This window comes from Carettochelys insculpta, chromosome 7 (assembly GCF_033958435.1).
Source record: "Carettochelys insculpta isolate YL-2023 chromosome 7, ASM3395843v1, whole genome shotgun sequence".
Classification (NCBI taxonomy): domain Eukaryota; kingdom Metazoa; phylum Chordata; order Testudines; family Carettochelyidae; genus Carettochelys; species Carettochelys insculpta.
This window is the reverse complement of record NC_134143.1, coordinates 49,453,730-49,469,891: the sequence shown is the minus strand read 5'-3', so window position 1 is coordinate 49,469,891 and position 16,162 is coordinate 49,453,730. Positions and strand designations below refer to the sequence as shown.

Here is a 16,162-nt window from a genome sequence, read left to right as displayed (position 1 = left end):
TTATAGATATTTATATTTATCCACACCCACGCTCCTCTCTTTTATTGAGCTCAACAGCCTCAGTCTATTTAATCTGTCCTTGTAGGGAAGCTGTTACATATGCCTAATCCATTGTCACCTTGTATAGAAACTATTTCATACACCTAATCAGTTTTTGCCTTTCTGCCAACCTTTTTCTAGTCTCTGTGTTTTTTTTTTTTAAATAGGATGACAGAGCTGCGCACAATATTCAACGTCTGAGCACACATTCATTTATATTGTGGCTTCTTATGTTCTTATATCTATCCCTTTCCTAATGATTCCTTAAATTCTGTTAGCTTTTTTGACTGCTGTTACACAGAGAGTGGGTATTTTCAAAGAACTATCCATAATCTCTTTCCTGAGTGTTAACAATTAATTTAGACCCCATCATTTTGTCTACACGGTTGGAACTATATTTTCCAATATGCATTACTTTGTGTTTCATTGGATTTCATCTGTTACTGTGCGCTGTTACCCGGTTGTGTGAGATTCTTTTGTAGTTCTTTGCAGTCAGCTTTGGACCTAACCATCTTCAGTAATTTTGTATTATCTGCAGACTTTGAAACCCGAGTGTTTATCTCCTGTCCGGATCATTTAAGAATATATTGAATAACACTAGTCCTAATACTGATCTTTTGGGCCCCCTCTATTTGCCCCTTTATGTTGTGAAAACTGACCTTGTATTCCTATCCTTAGTTTCCTGTATTCTAATCGGTTACTGTTCTGTGACAGCAGCTTCCCCACATCAAGTCTAATAGATTGGGGAGGCATGATTTTCCTATACAAAAACTGTGTTGACACTTCCCCAACACATCAGCTGTGTCTACACTAGCCCCTTCCTTTTGGAAGAGGCATGGTAATGAGCGAGGTCGGAAAATGCTAATGAGGCGCTGCCATGAATATGCAGCACCTCATTAGCATAACAGCAACCGCGTGCAATTTGAAAGCACTGCTTTCGACTTGCATGGTGTCCGTGTAGATGGGGTCCTTTTGAAAGGACCCCCCAATCTTTGAAAGACCTTATTCCTAACATCAAATAGGAATAAGGGGCTTTTGAAGACCGGCGGTGTCTTTTTTCTAAAGGCCTCTGTCTAAACAGGTGGCATGGGATTTGAAAGCGGCACTTTCAAATTGCTGTGGCCGCCACCATTATGCTAATGATGCACTACATATCCATGACAGTGCCTTATTAGCATCTTCTGACGTCACTCATTACCATGCCCCTTCCGAAACGTGTAGCTATCACGTTTATCTATTTACATGTTAGCTAAATCTGTTCTTTTATTACAGCTGAACTTTCAGCCTGTTTTTCCGATATTGAAATTTGACTTCCAGGCATAGTTGCTAGGATCACCTTTGGAAACTTTTTTTTTTAAAAACTGAGTTACATTGTGTGTCCTCCAGTTATCTGGTGCCAGTGCCGATTTAAACAATAGATTATATACCATGGTTAGTAGTTCTACAATTTCATATATGAGTTACTTCAGAATTCTTGGATGAATGCCATTTGTTTTTGGTGACTTGTCTCTCCATCCCATTCTTAAGTGGGATATACCAAGACAGTATGAGAATAGTTGAAATCCCCCATTTTTATTGTGCTCTCTGCCTTTATAGGCTTTCCAGTCTCTGAGCATTGAGTCACTGTCATCATCCCGATCAGCTGGCTGGTAATATATTACTACTGCTATATGCTTATTATTCAAACACATACTTACTATCTGTAGAGATTCAGTAATATAGTTTGTTTTAGATTTTTATGTATAGCCTCCTACTCCAGCACAACCTACTCTGTCATATCTGTTGTCTTGTACCCTGCCAAAACTACTCCACCAATTATCCTCATTCTGCCAAGGTTCTATGATGCCTATTATGTCAGTATCCTCGTTTAAAAGACTGGAGATCTAATTCACTCATGTTACTTTGTAGACTTCTAGGATTTGTAAATTAGCACTTGTACATTTTACCAATATTCAGTTGCTTACCTTCATATTTAAATGTGACTCTGTTATGTGTGACTGTTCCTCATTAGCTCCCACTTGTACTTCACCAAACTTCTTCGTGACTTCTTTAAGATACAGCATTTCTCCATTAATAATTTCATCGTTATGTCTCTGCCCAAAACGTATGCTCTTCCATACCTATTGGGTTTTCTGCAGCCCTTAGCTTTAAAATATCCTCAAGAAACCTTTTCAGTTTTACATTTCAGTAGTCTGGTTCCCCTTAGCGTTAGATTGAGTCTGTTCTTTCTATGTCAGCTCTTCCTTTTCCATTGGGACTCTGCAGTTCTGCCTGTCTTACTGGCGTTGCACATGGACTGGAAGTACTCAGAAGAATACTTCCACAGAGCAATTGCTACTTTCCAGCCCAGTTTTGGTTCATTCATTTGAATCTCTTTGGCTGTTAAAAACAAATGACTTATTAGAGCAGTGGTTCCCAAATGTTTTGGCATCACGCCCCCGCCCCCTTTTTGATTTTTGAGCAACCCTTGTGCTCCCCCACCCCCCGCGGGCCAGCCACCTGCCTCAGCCCCTTCCCTCCCACAAAGCCAGGCACTGCCAGTCCCTTATCTAAACACATTCTCATCCTCTCCTTGCAATCCGGACTCACTCACCTTTGCAGGAGGTAGCTAGCTCCATGTGGGCCTTCACTAGCTGTCTACTTTTTGTAATGGCTGCGCTGGGTCACCCCTGTGAAATGGCAGGGGCTGGGAGTCGGAAGCAAGGGGTGGCTCTTTCTTGGGGTGGAGGGAATGACTGTGTGAGAGGGGCTGGGTTGCCTTGCCCCCTGGAATTTCTTCATGCCCCCCAGGGGGCACGCTCCCCAGTTTGAGAAGCCATGTATTAGAGCCTGAATGTTGCAGATGAGGAGTCTGGGCTCTGTTATTTTTGACTGTTTGAAGATATTTGAGAGACATACCAGCAAAAGTTTCAAATGATTTCTTTGTCTCAAAACTTTGGGCAGGGTCATGTGGCTAATGCAGGTAATTCAGTAACTCATGTCAGAGAGGTAGGCAATGGAGTGGCTAATGGGCATAGTGGATTTTAAAAGGAATTTACAAAGACTCACATTGTCAGATCAGCCATCTATTAGCAGTGTGCAGAAACTTTGCAGGAATGCTTGGAGGTACTATCATTAGAGAGACTGCCATGATAGCATCCTAAATCACAGGGACAATTTGGTAGACAAAGGAGTTTTTGTAGAGACAGCAGCAGGGGCTTGGCAGTGAGGGTAACCTTTGCAGAATGTTCTGAGTAATGAAAGTGTGGAAGAGGAGCCACTAGCCCTGTTATGTATTTATGTGTATGCTACTGTTTGGATTCTGTAAAGGAAAATCATACTGTACTAGTCTGTTAGAGTTCTTTGAAGGTGTCAGTAAGCTTATCCTGGTGATCCAGAGCCAGATGAGTTGACTGAGTGGATTTCTTTGTTATACATTTGGGAGTGACTGGTGCTGCAATTGTGTGACTTAGATACCTGGAGAAGGCGGGGGGTCATGGTCTCCACATTAGGCTGTTGCAGAAGACTTACCTAAGACAGTGAGGAGACTGAGTCTTAGGGCAGCAGCATAGAACTTTGGGAATTTGGTCCAGGGTTTGCTGCAGAGTGACGAACACCGATATTGCTGAGGCTTTTTTTTTGTTTTTTTTGTTTTTTTGGAGGAGAAAATTATATTAGATAATGGTTGGCAAGGTTTCTTAGTTGACACAGCTTTTAGAAAAGTGATGGGTTCTTGAAGGGAGTTGCTGTTTTTAAAAGCAGGTGTGACTAAGTAACTCAAGCTGAATATTAGGAAGTAAAGAATTTCTCCCTGAGCAGAGGAAAATGAAGTTTAGGAAAGCCCCCAACAGTCATACTGGGTAGTTAAGGCAGTCAGTTTTGGGAAGAGAATTATTGTTAATCCTTTATATTGCAGTAACATCCAGAGGCCAAACAGGCCAGAGACTTTTTCTGCTGTGTAAGTATTTAAAATATATTCTGTAGCCCAAAATGCTTAAAATCTAAAAGACAAAATGATCTTACAATCTAAATGGCAAAATGGTGGGTGAGATAATAGGGAGGTTAGACCTGGGGATAGATAAGATAGAGAAACTAATATAATAGGATATGCACAATTCTTAACCAAGCAGGGGATTTAATTTCAGTTTGCCATATGCCTGGCTATTATCAAGTTGCTGATTCCTGTATGCATTACAAAAGAGGCGAATTTTCAGGAGGAATTGAGAGTGAGCATGTTATTGCTTTGGTTTTACACAACAGAGGCTAAAGTCTTCTTTTTATTTGAGTTGTCAATAAAAGCAAATTCCAGGAAGGGAATAAATTTGTGCTAAATATGTTTGTATGTAGATCTTCCTAGGAGGGTGGAAACTCCACTTCTTTACATGAAGATACAAAGTTTTTTGATTTGCTTTTGGTTCATACAGGAAACAATCAGTCAATCAAAGAAATCAATGCCAGAATCTGTCAGGTCAGCCGGGCACTAGGATGTCTGAGAGTGCTAGTGTTGAATCAGCACAATATCCAACAGTTCACTAAACTGGAAGTGTACAAAGCTGTAGTCCTGACCAGTCTCCTGTATGGCTGTGAAACCTGGACCTTGTATAGAAAACATATAAAACTGCTGGAGCGCCTCCACACATGCAGCCTGAGGTCAATACTGCATATTTGATGGCAGGACAGAGTTGCAAACCTGGAAGTTCTGGACAGAGCAGGAACCACGAGCATCGAAGTCATGATTCTGAAAGCCCAGCTTCGCTGGACAGGGCACATCATACAAATGGAGGTGTCAAGAATCCCTAAGCAGCTCCTCTATGGTGAACTCTCCCAGGGCGAAAGGAATCAAGGTGGGCCTCGCAAGTGGTATAAAGATTGAGTGAAAGCCAACATTGCTTATGCTGGTTTAAAACCAGATCAGCTAGAGCAGCATGCACAAGACCAAACAGGCTGGCATGCTCTCATACGACCCACGTGTGACAACTTTGAAGAAGCAGTGACATGTACGCCTCATTGATGCTCATGAGAGGAAGAAAGCAACAGCAGCAGCCGCACCAACAGAGCCAGGACAATGCCTTTGCCCCCACTGTGAACACTCATGCCGTTCAAAGCTTGGACTTCTCAGCCAGATGCGAGCCCACAACCGATGAGCTTGTGCAAGCTCAAGACGTCATCGTCAGACATGACGGACTACCTATATATATACAGGTAGTGATGGGGCAGGAACATCTGCTGAAGAATTATAAGAATTTGTAGCATGTTGCTTAGTAAAAGTACCTTTAGGTGTTATTCTACTGAAATATTTCAGAGAGTCTTACCATTCTCACTTCACTTCATGTAGGCAAATGGGATAAAACCAGAAGGTACTGGTTTTGGTGTTGGGTAGTGTTATGATAATGCCTAGAAACCACAACATGTTGGTATCTTTTTTGTCCCATTATGAGTGTCTATTGTTCTAAGCACTGTACAATCATAAAAAGTGCCCAAAAGAGGTTACAGTTTAAAAGGCTGGTGATACAAAAATCTTCCTCTGTTACTACTAAGCCCTTCAAAGATTCAATGCAGTCATGGGCGGCGGCGTATAAGAGACAAAAGGAGGCAAAGCCTCATCTGCGTAGTGCTCAACCTCTCCCCTCTTCCTATGCCTATTCTAACAGTTCCTGAGGGCTCCTATAACAGGCTTTTGCAGCTTGCAAACAGTAGACACTTCTTCCAAAGTGTATCTGTTAACTTAAAAGTGAAAAGCCTTTCAGCTTGCTTGATCTATTAGCGTAACACTGAACCAATTAAAACCATTAGCAGGCATGTACTCCCCTGAATTCACTAACAAAACCCGATGTGCATTACTATGTCTACAGAACCTTAGCGTAAAATTAAATATTTCGCTAGTTTGTGGCTGAATCTTATAGAATCACATCCTTAAGAAACCCTTGCATAAATATGAAAACAAAAAAGCAGTCCAGTAGCACTTTAATATTAATTAAAGTTATATTAATGTTAATATTAATGTTAATATTTTTGGTTCTCTGTGCCTTAAATACCGAGTCTGTTCTGGTATGGCTATGATCTGAAGAAGTGTGTCTGTCCCACGAAAGCTCATCACCTTATAAACTATTTTGTTAGTCTTTAAAGTGCTACTGGACTGCTTTTTTGTTTTCATGGTGTATAGACTAGCACGGCTATCTCTCTGTTACCTTGCATAGGTACTTAGATACATGATCTGAATGTTCAACTTTAGCCTTAAATGCTTGGATCTTCAGATGTAGCTTTTTTACATAAATTCTTCAAAAGACCACCTTTATATAAAATACACATTTTAATTACCATAATACAAAAACTTGCTTCCAAAGTCTTGCTGTCCTTTTTGTCTAGTCCTATTCTCGTTTCACACACACACCCTTTGAAGGGAGCCCTTATACAGACAACATTCCATTTCTTCCATATAGCCGGACAAATGTACTGTACTAAGATATAAAATCCTTCAATATGCCTAAAATCTTTAGAAACATATTTTAATATAAACATACTTTGAAATTCCATAAATATGTCCTGTTATGAAAATCACACAAAATAGTGTTCCTTTAAAAAAAAAAAAACTTATGAACACACTAAACTGCTCTGACTCAGTAATTTAAAATAATGTCTTTATTTCAATGAGTTTAAATAGGTCATAAACTGGAATGATGACTTCATGAGGGCTTAACAGTATACGTAAAACATAATATTATCATAGAAATATTGACCAAGAAAATGTAAAACAGAGAAGAGCTGCATCATGCATTCATTCCATAACATTTAGGCTGTGTCTACACTACCTCCCTACTTTGAAGGGAGAATGGTAGGTAGAGGGTTGGGAGATTATTAATGAAGTGCCACGGTGCATATGCAGCACTTCATTAAGCTAATTCTCCCCCACAGCAACTTCGAAGCGGCAAACTTCAAAGTGACGGCTCACGTGTAACTGCGGCTAACCCACCGGTACTTCGAAGTTCCTGGGCAACTTCAAAGTCCCTTTACTTCTCAAGTGCCTGGGCACTTTGAAGTATCGGTGGGTTAGCTGCAGCTACCAGCACACTAGCACTTCAAAATTTGACACTTTGATGTTGCCATGGGTGAGAAATAGCTTAATGAAGTGCTGCATGTGCACCGCAGCACTTCATTAATAATCTCCCAACACCCTACGTACCATCCTCCCTTCAAAGTAGAGAGGTAGTGTAGGCAAGCCCTTAATGTTGTATTCAGGAGGACAACTGACTTGACCTTACAACAGATTTTTTGCAAATAAACAGCTGACAAACTTGAGGGTAAATCAAAAAACCTGATTGACATTTTTTATTCCCAAATTTAGTTCTGTTAATTAAGTACCTTGCGCTCATCCGGACTTTGCTGTCTGGCATGCATTGGAAAACGTGCCATTTTCTATAGAAAGACGTTCTGGAAGAATGGGATTTTCCCCAAATGTCATTTGCTACATTTGGATTCAAGAATTTGTCTGGAATGGGTGAGCAGAGAGAAGAGGGAGACAGTGAGGAGGGCGTGAGACAGCTAGGAGAGGGCAGGAACTAGAAGGAGCAGAGTTGGAGTATGGGTGGGGCCACAGGCTGCAGAGCTTGCCTCCCCAAGCGGCAGCTTCACCCACTGCCCATGAGTGCAGTTCAGGATGAGCGAGTTAAAGAAGGTTTAGTGGGTTTGGAGGGTAGTACATTCTGCATGTAATCCTCTTCTACTCTGTCTGGTGTTGTGAAGGCAACTTGCACAAGAGCTAATGCTGGAATAAAGAAGAGGTGTGATATAGACCAGGGCCAAGAGAGCCAAGGAGAGTATTGTTCCTCAAATAGCTATATTGCCTGGGGATGGGAATAGGGAAAGGAAACAGCTACATGGATTTATTGGTTCTGTGTGCAACAGTTGTGATGGCCATCGGAATAGAGCAGCTTAATTTCCTACTGAAAACTCAGTGTCCATGAAGTTTTCAGATTGCTTTGTGTGTGCAAGGTCAGGACTCCAGGTGTCATAAGAAAAGAGTGTAGAGAAGTTCTCCTGGTTGAACCTAGCATTCAGTTTCACTTTTCACAAATTTAGTAACAGTAATTCAGAGTTAAAATACTCATCATCTTTAGATTCCAAGAAATATCATTAGATACGTTTTGCTGAATTTTTGGCAAATGCATACTTAAGGGGAGAGGTTTGGGGAAGCATGCAATCACTGGACCATAGATTTTTAAAGCCTGTTGATTCCAGACATTTTTCTGCCCACTTATTAATTTTACTTTTTTTCTCCTCCCCATGTTTCACACCAGAGAGGGAAAAAGCCCGTAAGTCCACAAATCACTGAACATTTTTCATAGGAACAGTCAATTATAACGTATAATTTTGAAATATTTACTGTAACATCAAGAATTATAAATGCTAAATTATATACTGCCAATATTTAATCAAGTTGAAAGTACATTTTAGTACTGGAAGTCTTGGCTACAGCTAGCTTGTTAGACTGAATTATTGTAGAAGGAGTAAAAGGTGCAGATTTTTGTGTGTAAGTTATTAAGCCAATACAAGTGTTTCAGTTTAAGACACCTAATTTAGGATATAAAACTTTTCATGTTGACACCTTAGCATGTGAACTCTGGTTAGTAATTTCAGCGCCATGTCTACATTTTTAGTACCAGCATCTCTGAGTTGGTATGTAATTTAGAGAACTTTGGCCCTTGAAAGGAGCATGATGCCACTGGGGCATGTGCTTTTTCAAAGTCATAGTAGCATGCCTGGAAAATGAGGCTCTTCTCTGTAGAACATGAAGTCATAAATCATCCTAATATTCTCACCAATAAATCTTCTGCAATGAAAACCTTTTGACACTCATTTTTTATTAGTGACAGAGGACTTAATTCTGTTGGCTAATAATGGTATTCCAATTTTATATGTCGCATTTAACAGTCTAATGAGATATGAATATATACATACTATGCTTACATTTTTGTTTGGGTAGCAAGGACTCTAGAGTCTTGTGGTACAGGATTCCTTTGCTAAAGAACAATTTTTCCCCAGCTAATAAAGTTGAAAATTATGAGAGATTTTGACACCTTAGATTTGTCAGTATTATAGTGGAGAGGGAAGGTGGAGTTGAGACGTCGCCTAATCAGAATTCTTCAAATGATTCATTTGCATCAACTTAAGCCAAGAATAAAGACAGAAGACAGTTTTAGATTTATAAGGTTTGCACTTTGAAGGGGCTTTTCGTTTGTTCTCATCACAGATTTAGCATGGGCACTGTGGGAACGTATAGTGTTAGGCAAATGTTGTCTCTAGTGGAGGGAAATGTGTAAATTTCAGTACCCAAACATTTTTGTAGTCAGAAATCTTAATCTCGAACATTAGGTTGTTTTTAATTGAGTGTTTAGGTAACCTTAAAATAATATGACATTCAAAAATGTGGTGCTAGAACTTGAAATTTTAAAAAGTATTACAGGGTACTATATGGAGTTCTGTTTGAAAAATATACTGTTTGTAGCATGGCAGCACTTGCCACAATACAGTATTGTACTTGTGTTATTGGAACTGAAGTAGTTGAATGTTCTTCAGGTTGAAATGGATGGACACCTAAGTTCCTGGATGAAGAGGGATAGGATCCAATTAAGCACATACACAGTTCATCTCCATTTTTGTGCTCCCAACAGAGTTCAGGAATTGGGTGCACCTGTGGATGTGGCTAGTTGGTGTACTGGGGCATTCCTTCTGAAATACAGGTTGAACCTCTCTAATCTGACCAGTGCCAAGTGAGAGAATTTGTTGAACGACAGGGCATCAGTATTGCCTAACAGTATTTGCCAACGCTTCCATTGCTTATTGGGCTCTTAGAAGACATTTAGGGGTAAAATAAAAGAGCAGTCATGTAGCACTTTGAAGACTAACAATAATTAGGTGATGAACTTTCATGGGACAGACCCACTTCATCAGATCAGTTCTTGTTTTGTGAAGATAGACTAACACACATACTGCTCTGTGACTATTTACAGGTAAACTAGAGCTAAATAACATCACAGAACCCTGAGAACCAGAACTGGTAGCTGTAAACAAGCTTTATGGAACCCCAGGAAACTTGGCCACATCTATGATAAGTGGGTATCTGACTCACTAAAATCATGCTAGAGTATAGGTTTGCTTTACAAGAGTGACAGATTAGAGAGGTTCAACCTGTACTGGCCATTTAAAATTGATGGTGCATTAGGTTGATGTACAGTCTAGACAGGACTCAAACTATTCCTCATCTTCAGATACAATGCATGCTTTAATCAAGATGCTTATCCCAGTTCTGACGTTCTTACTGTTATCGGAGAGGTAGTCATGTTAGTCTGTATCTTCAAAAACAACAAGAAGTCCTGTGGCACTTTATAGACTAACAGATATTTTGGAGCACAAGCTTTTGTGGGCAAAGACCCGCTTCTCCAAATACATGAGTCATGCATGAAAGTTTATGCTCCAAAATATCTGTTCTTCTTACTGTTGGATCTTCTTTAGAGGAGAGAAAGCAAGTACTCATCAGGTATGATCTATGAGATTACTTATATAGATGTTCAGAGTTTAGACACCGCTCTAAATCCTGCTTAGCGGCTTTGTAATTTACACTATTCTTGTTTTCAGTGTGTTCCAATTGAAAACTATAAAGCAGACTTTCTCTAACTTTGGCACAGGACTTCACTGGTCAGGCCTTTGTGGTGCATGAAACGCTTTTGTGTCTCTCCTTTTTTATTTACAGATTTCAAATTAGAATGCATGGCATTTTCTGTCAGATCTCCTATTGTTCATTTCTGCTCCAGTGTAAATTTTTCTTGTGTCTCCATCAGAAAAGCAGGAATTAAGCCAGACTTTCCCTGTAGTGACAACTCCTGGCTGCTCATCTGTTCTAAGTGCCCCCTCTTTTATTGCCCAGCCAGTGGAGAGCAGGTGGGAGGGGGTGTGGGAGTGGAAGAAGGGGATCAAATTTACATAGTCTTACTCTGGCACTGTATAGATACACATTTCATGCCACTTTTTCTCCCTGGAACCTAACCTCTACCCAAATTTGCATGTATGATGCTGAAGTGTTCATTATTCAGAGTCACTAAATAGTGAGAAGATCGAATATAGGGAGAAGCTGTTCTAACTGCATGAGTCTACCTGAAAAGTGATGAGAGTGAGTACTGAAACTGAACAGACACTCTTATGTGTGGTGAGTGAAGTGTCTGAGAAGTTGTTAATGAAGACTTCAGTGATTTACATAAAAACTAGTCAAGGCTTTAGGTTTATGAGATCCTGTTGCAAACTATTCTTTGCCATGTTTATGAATTATGAGTTTTTGATGTTTTTCCCTATAAAAGTTAACTGCCAATTTACCTTGTCATTTGGTCTAGCTGTACATATTATGCATAATCTTTTTATATTGTGGTTAAAAAAACACAGTAATTAAGAAAAATAATGTTCTGTGTCAAATAGAAAATACTTTCATTTTATGGTGTAAAACAACTGAACTTACTGTGTACATAAGTTGCTCCTGAATTCTGATATTCCACCAAATAGTAGTGAAGAATCATACACATTTATGACCCAATATTCCTTTTTCACAAAGAACAATAATTTTGTTTTGAAAAACTCTCCACATGAATAATTTTGAGCCTAATTTCTATTTGTAGCAAAAGATGGCCTAAGGAAAAAAAAACAAATGAACAGCAAAATTTCTTAGTAATATCAGCAAACATTCAGTGATTTAAAATGCTAATTGGAGTACAATCAAACTAAATGAAAGGAGAAACAACCTGGAGCACGTAAATTGTTAAACAGGGTGCAGTTCAGTTCATCAGAAATCTCTTCTGATTTGAAGGAAAACAAGCTGATAGAAAAGCAAATAAGTTCATAAAGAGAAATCTAATATCCACAGCATAAATCTCCCAGTGTTCCAGGTCAGCTCCTGATCCCGTCTTCAGATTCCAGATTAGATGAATCATTTGCTTTTCTTCTCCTTGGGTCATTTTTCTTCCTCGAAAGATGTTGTATCTCAAAACAGATTTTACTTGGGTGAAAATTTGCAGTTTGGTAAACTGAATATGAAAACCTCCACCTCTGCAAATGAATTCTTATTTCTCATTCACTAGCAAACATGGGCCTGATTCTCAATAAATAATGCCTATCAGTGCAATCTGGTGCAATACAAATTGGCACTTTAACCACAACTAACTGTAATGTTATAATAAAGCATTTGGATTCCTACTGGAAAACCCAGATGTATTTTGGATTCTTTATGTAACCTTTTGTTCTCCTTTCCATTTGTGTGGATTTTCTCATTAATCTTTTGGGAGGAGATTTTCAAAGGCACAAAGACTTGGGAGTTAAGCACCTTTACCAGCAGTAAAGATTCATCAGCTAGAGAAGTCTAGCTAATTTTTTTCTAAAAGTTCAGTTCTCTTCTGTGTCACCCCTATATTACTGTATTGTGTAGTCTGATGACTGACAGTTTGCTTATTTTTTGGCTTCCTGATGGTTTATACAGCATGATATAGCAGTGTGCTATTTGTAGATATGGAGGGAGGAAAGCCTCAAATTAGTAGGAAGCTCTTTTGCTTCATTATTGGCTTTGTCCTCTTTAACAAAACATGTATTAAGCACCTCAGCGTAAAGTACCACTCACATAAAACAATAATTACAACTGTTTCACTTTCTGTATCTTTTCAAAACAATTCTAAAGCATTTAAACTTGGCAAACCATATCCAGGATTCTGTTCCCTTACCAGCACATGACAATAGACAGTGTTTTAGGACTGGACGTATCCCACTGAAGCTGCAGGAGGAATTTTAAGTAGATGGACGGTAATGACAGAGAGTGAATTGCTAATAAAATCTCTAAAACCGTGTGGCCCTGGCTTTCCTTTTCTAGGTAAAGAGCTGCACCTTCAGCAGGTTTCCTCTAATGTCACACTTGGGCACTGGTTCCATCCTGACTTAGAGGAGTGCTCCATATTTAATCATTTTAGTTATAATAATGCATTGTGCTGCTTTAGTGTTCATCTTGCTGTAGTAGTTACACTTTGTGATGCACGTACTTAGCAAGTCCTGCTATGCTCATGACTTCTGACTAGATCTTAGTAATAGATAATATGGAAAGTATGTTTTTTCCTGAAGTGCTCATAGTATGGCATTCTCTGACCTTCCACTTCTAGAGACAGCTAAAATATGACTTAAATTTAATTGGAAGAATGCAGCTAATGAAACTGACTCTCGTGTAATGGAATTTGAGCAGTTCTGTGGCCCATTCCAACAAGTTGCAAATTTACTAAATGATAGCTGAATTAACTGAGCTTTAGTGGACTACAGAGAATGAGTTTCTATGTTAGCATGACAGATTTTAAGCTGATGCTTGCCAAGACATAACTGATTAAAAATTGACATTTTGTGCTTAGCACCATACTGCCACCATCCTCACTGCTTCGTGACAAACTGTCACTCTGCAGTACTGCATGTCTAGCTGCTAGTTGAAAAAAATAACTTGTTTTATGTTGTGGGGAGTATACTGTTGACAGTGTATAGAAATAAGTCAAGTGTACAGTACCTGCACGGTAAGTAATAAGTGTCACTGCACAACTGTCATAAAAACAAGGTGCCAAAACAGCCCAAAATTACCAGAACATGCACTTTTTTCACATATTCTTTTTATATTGGTAATGGCTAATGTCATTATGTCATCTTATATCATACAATTTCCATTCCCTCTCCCCCTTGTTCCCTCTTTCTCCTCTTCACTTTCCCCACAAAAGAAAAAGATGTATTTTCTTTCTCTAGCTTGCCATCTGGAGTTTTCATGTGGGGCTAGGTAGATAAACTTTATTTTGACTCAGATTAAAGCTTGCAACTCATTCTTTTTCATATCATCTGTACTGAGAGGCACCTGTCATGCAGATTTCTCATGTTTGGGACAAATTGGGCAAAATGCAGATTACTGATAAGGAGATTCAGCTCTGATTTTTACCTTGTGTAATTAATAAATGTGAAATCCAACCACTTGTTGTGTGTTAAAATAACATTATTAAACTGTATTACTATGCTTTGAAATTATTATAACTTAAAACAAAACAAAAACAATGACAGATACATTGAAGGGAAATCTAGTCCTGGTAGCCAGAGTCTGTTGTGGACCAATGAAGGAGTACCTGTTAATACTTTCAGAAAAGGTTCCAGTTTTTATACAGGGACTCTTCTTGCAAAGACCTTTATATTTCTGTCAACTTGTTTTCCATTTTTCACTAGCTGTCTACTTATTCCTGGGCATTTGTCAGCATTCAGAAATGTTTGATGCAGTTTTGGGTGAAGGATCAATATTTGAGGAGGTAGTGTAGGGAGTCTGCAATCCCTTAGTGCATCGAAGCAAACATCCACATAGTGCCTTTCATGTGGCTGTAGATGGAACTTTAAGAGGTGGGTTGGTTGATCCAGTAGCCTTTCCATTGAGCATGGGGGCTGGGGACAGCTTAGTTGCTGTAGGGTATGTTTGAGTCTTAACTCCTGTAACTCCTAGTCCGATTGTATCAAAAGGAAGTGACTTTGATGTGGTTTTAATCAGGTCACAACTTTATTATTACATGTTGGGGAGTACCTGGCAGATAAAAATGTACAGTGCTGGTAACCCTGTGTTTATTCCATAATTATATGGGGGCTTCCAACAGCTCCTCATCTTTGTCCATCCATATCCACCCCACCAATCCATTGCTGGGACCTTAACATCTACTCACCCTTGTATATGTGTTGTAAGAAATATGGGGTTGGCTTCCTGCCATAGGAGTCCCTACTTTCATTTTTTTTTTATGAACATCGTTTTTACATCCTTTTCCAAGCCACTTATCAGGTCACAATTTATCTTCCCTATAGTGTGCCTGCACTGGGCATTCATCATAAGCAGGCACCAACAATTGGTTTGATTGCTTCCCCTCAATACACAGTCAGATTCCCAGACATCTCTCACTGCCCCTTTTTTATATTGGCTGTAACAAATTGGCACCAAATCCTTACAGGATGTCCTAGGATATAAAATTGGCAAGACTCTTACGTCTCCAGGAATTTTGCCACTTCACTGTTTACACCCTCCTTGGCTTGTCCACTGAGATGGTGCCTCACAGCTCCCTGCCAGACCCTGTGTTAAGCATGTTTGACCACAAAATTTTATTTTCTCCTGGAAGATATTGAAGACAGCCTCAAATCCTCCTTTGCACTGCACATTAATTTATCCCTTTAGCGCATTCTCAAGTGATGTTTTCCGTGGTGCACCACCATTATACCAGTTACTGCTGTAAAGGCTAGCATTGGCATCCACTGGTCCAGTAACATGCTCCTACTTCCTTGTCAATTTAAGCTTATCTCAGTTACCCCCTCTCAAGGCAATGAGTATGTACATCAGTCCACAGAAGAAAACCTACATACAGTTCTGTTCCCACATGTGCACACCACTGTCTCCATGGCTAGTCTTCCAGCATCTTGAATGAAACCACTCACAGTGATTTGATGTCATGCACACATTTTGTAGGCTTCCAAATGCCAGCAACTGCTCTAATTTCCCATGCCCCAATTACCAGTTGTACTGCTGCTGTTGTGGCACTCATTCTCAATGAGTGAGAACTAAATTTCATGGGGCAGAACCAAGCTCACTGCCTTCCTGAAGGATAAAAGATTCTCCCCGGCCTCCTTGATCAATTGCATCTGACGAAGTGGCTCTTTACCCACAAAAACTTACACTTCAATAAATCTATTAGTCTATAAGATACCACATGACTTCTCGTTTTTATGGGTACAAACTAACATGGCTGCCCCTCTGATGCTTGTTGACCATTTCAAGTTTAATCTCTCTGGTTGCACTTTCCATGGTATGTCGCGGCGCCCTCTCCTGCTGAGTCCCTACAGAATCCTGTTCCATCTAAAAGGGGTCTTCACTGTACAAGCTGCTCCTTTTGAACTCTTCCACCCGTCTGGTTCTCAAAGGATGAATCAGCATTGTGACGCTGGCCCCTTGCCCCCTTTTGCAGCAGTCTGCCCACCTTCCCTCCACCCCCACTCTCTGCTTAAAGGTGTGCTGCCATCATCTGCAGATCTTGCTACTATGCAGCTTGCTTACTCAGGCAGTGCACTGTGAAGTACA

The 16,162-nt window shown here is 39.8% G+C and overlaps 1 protein-coding gene across 1 annotated transcript in view; it reads left to right on the top strand.

The window, feature by feature from the left end:
• MGMT (O-6-methylguanine-DNA methyltransferase) overlaps nt 1-16,162 on the top strand; it is a 356,731-nt gene that overhangs the window by 53,829 nt on the left and 286,740 nt on the right. The gene's annotated exons all lie outside the window — the stretch shown is intronic.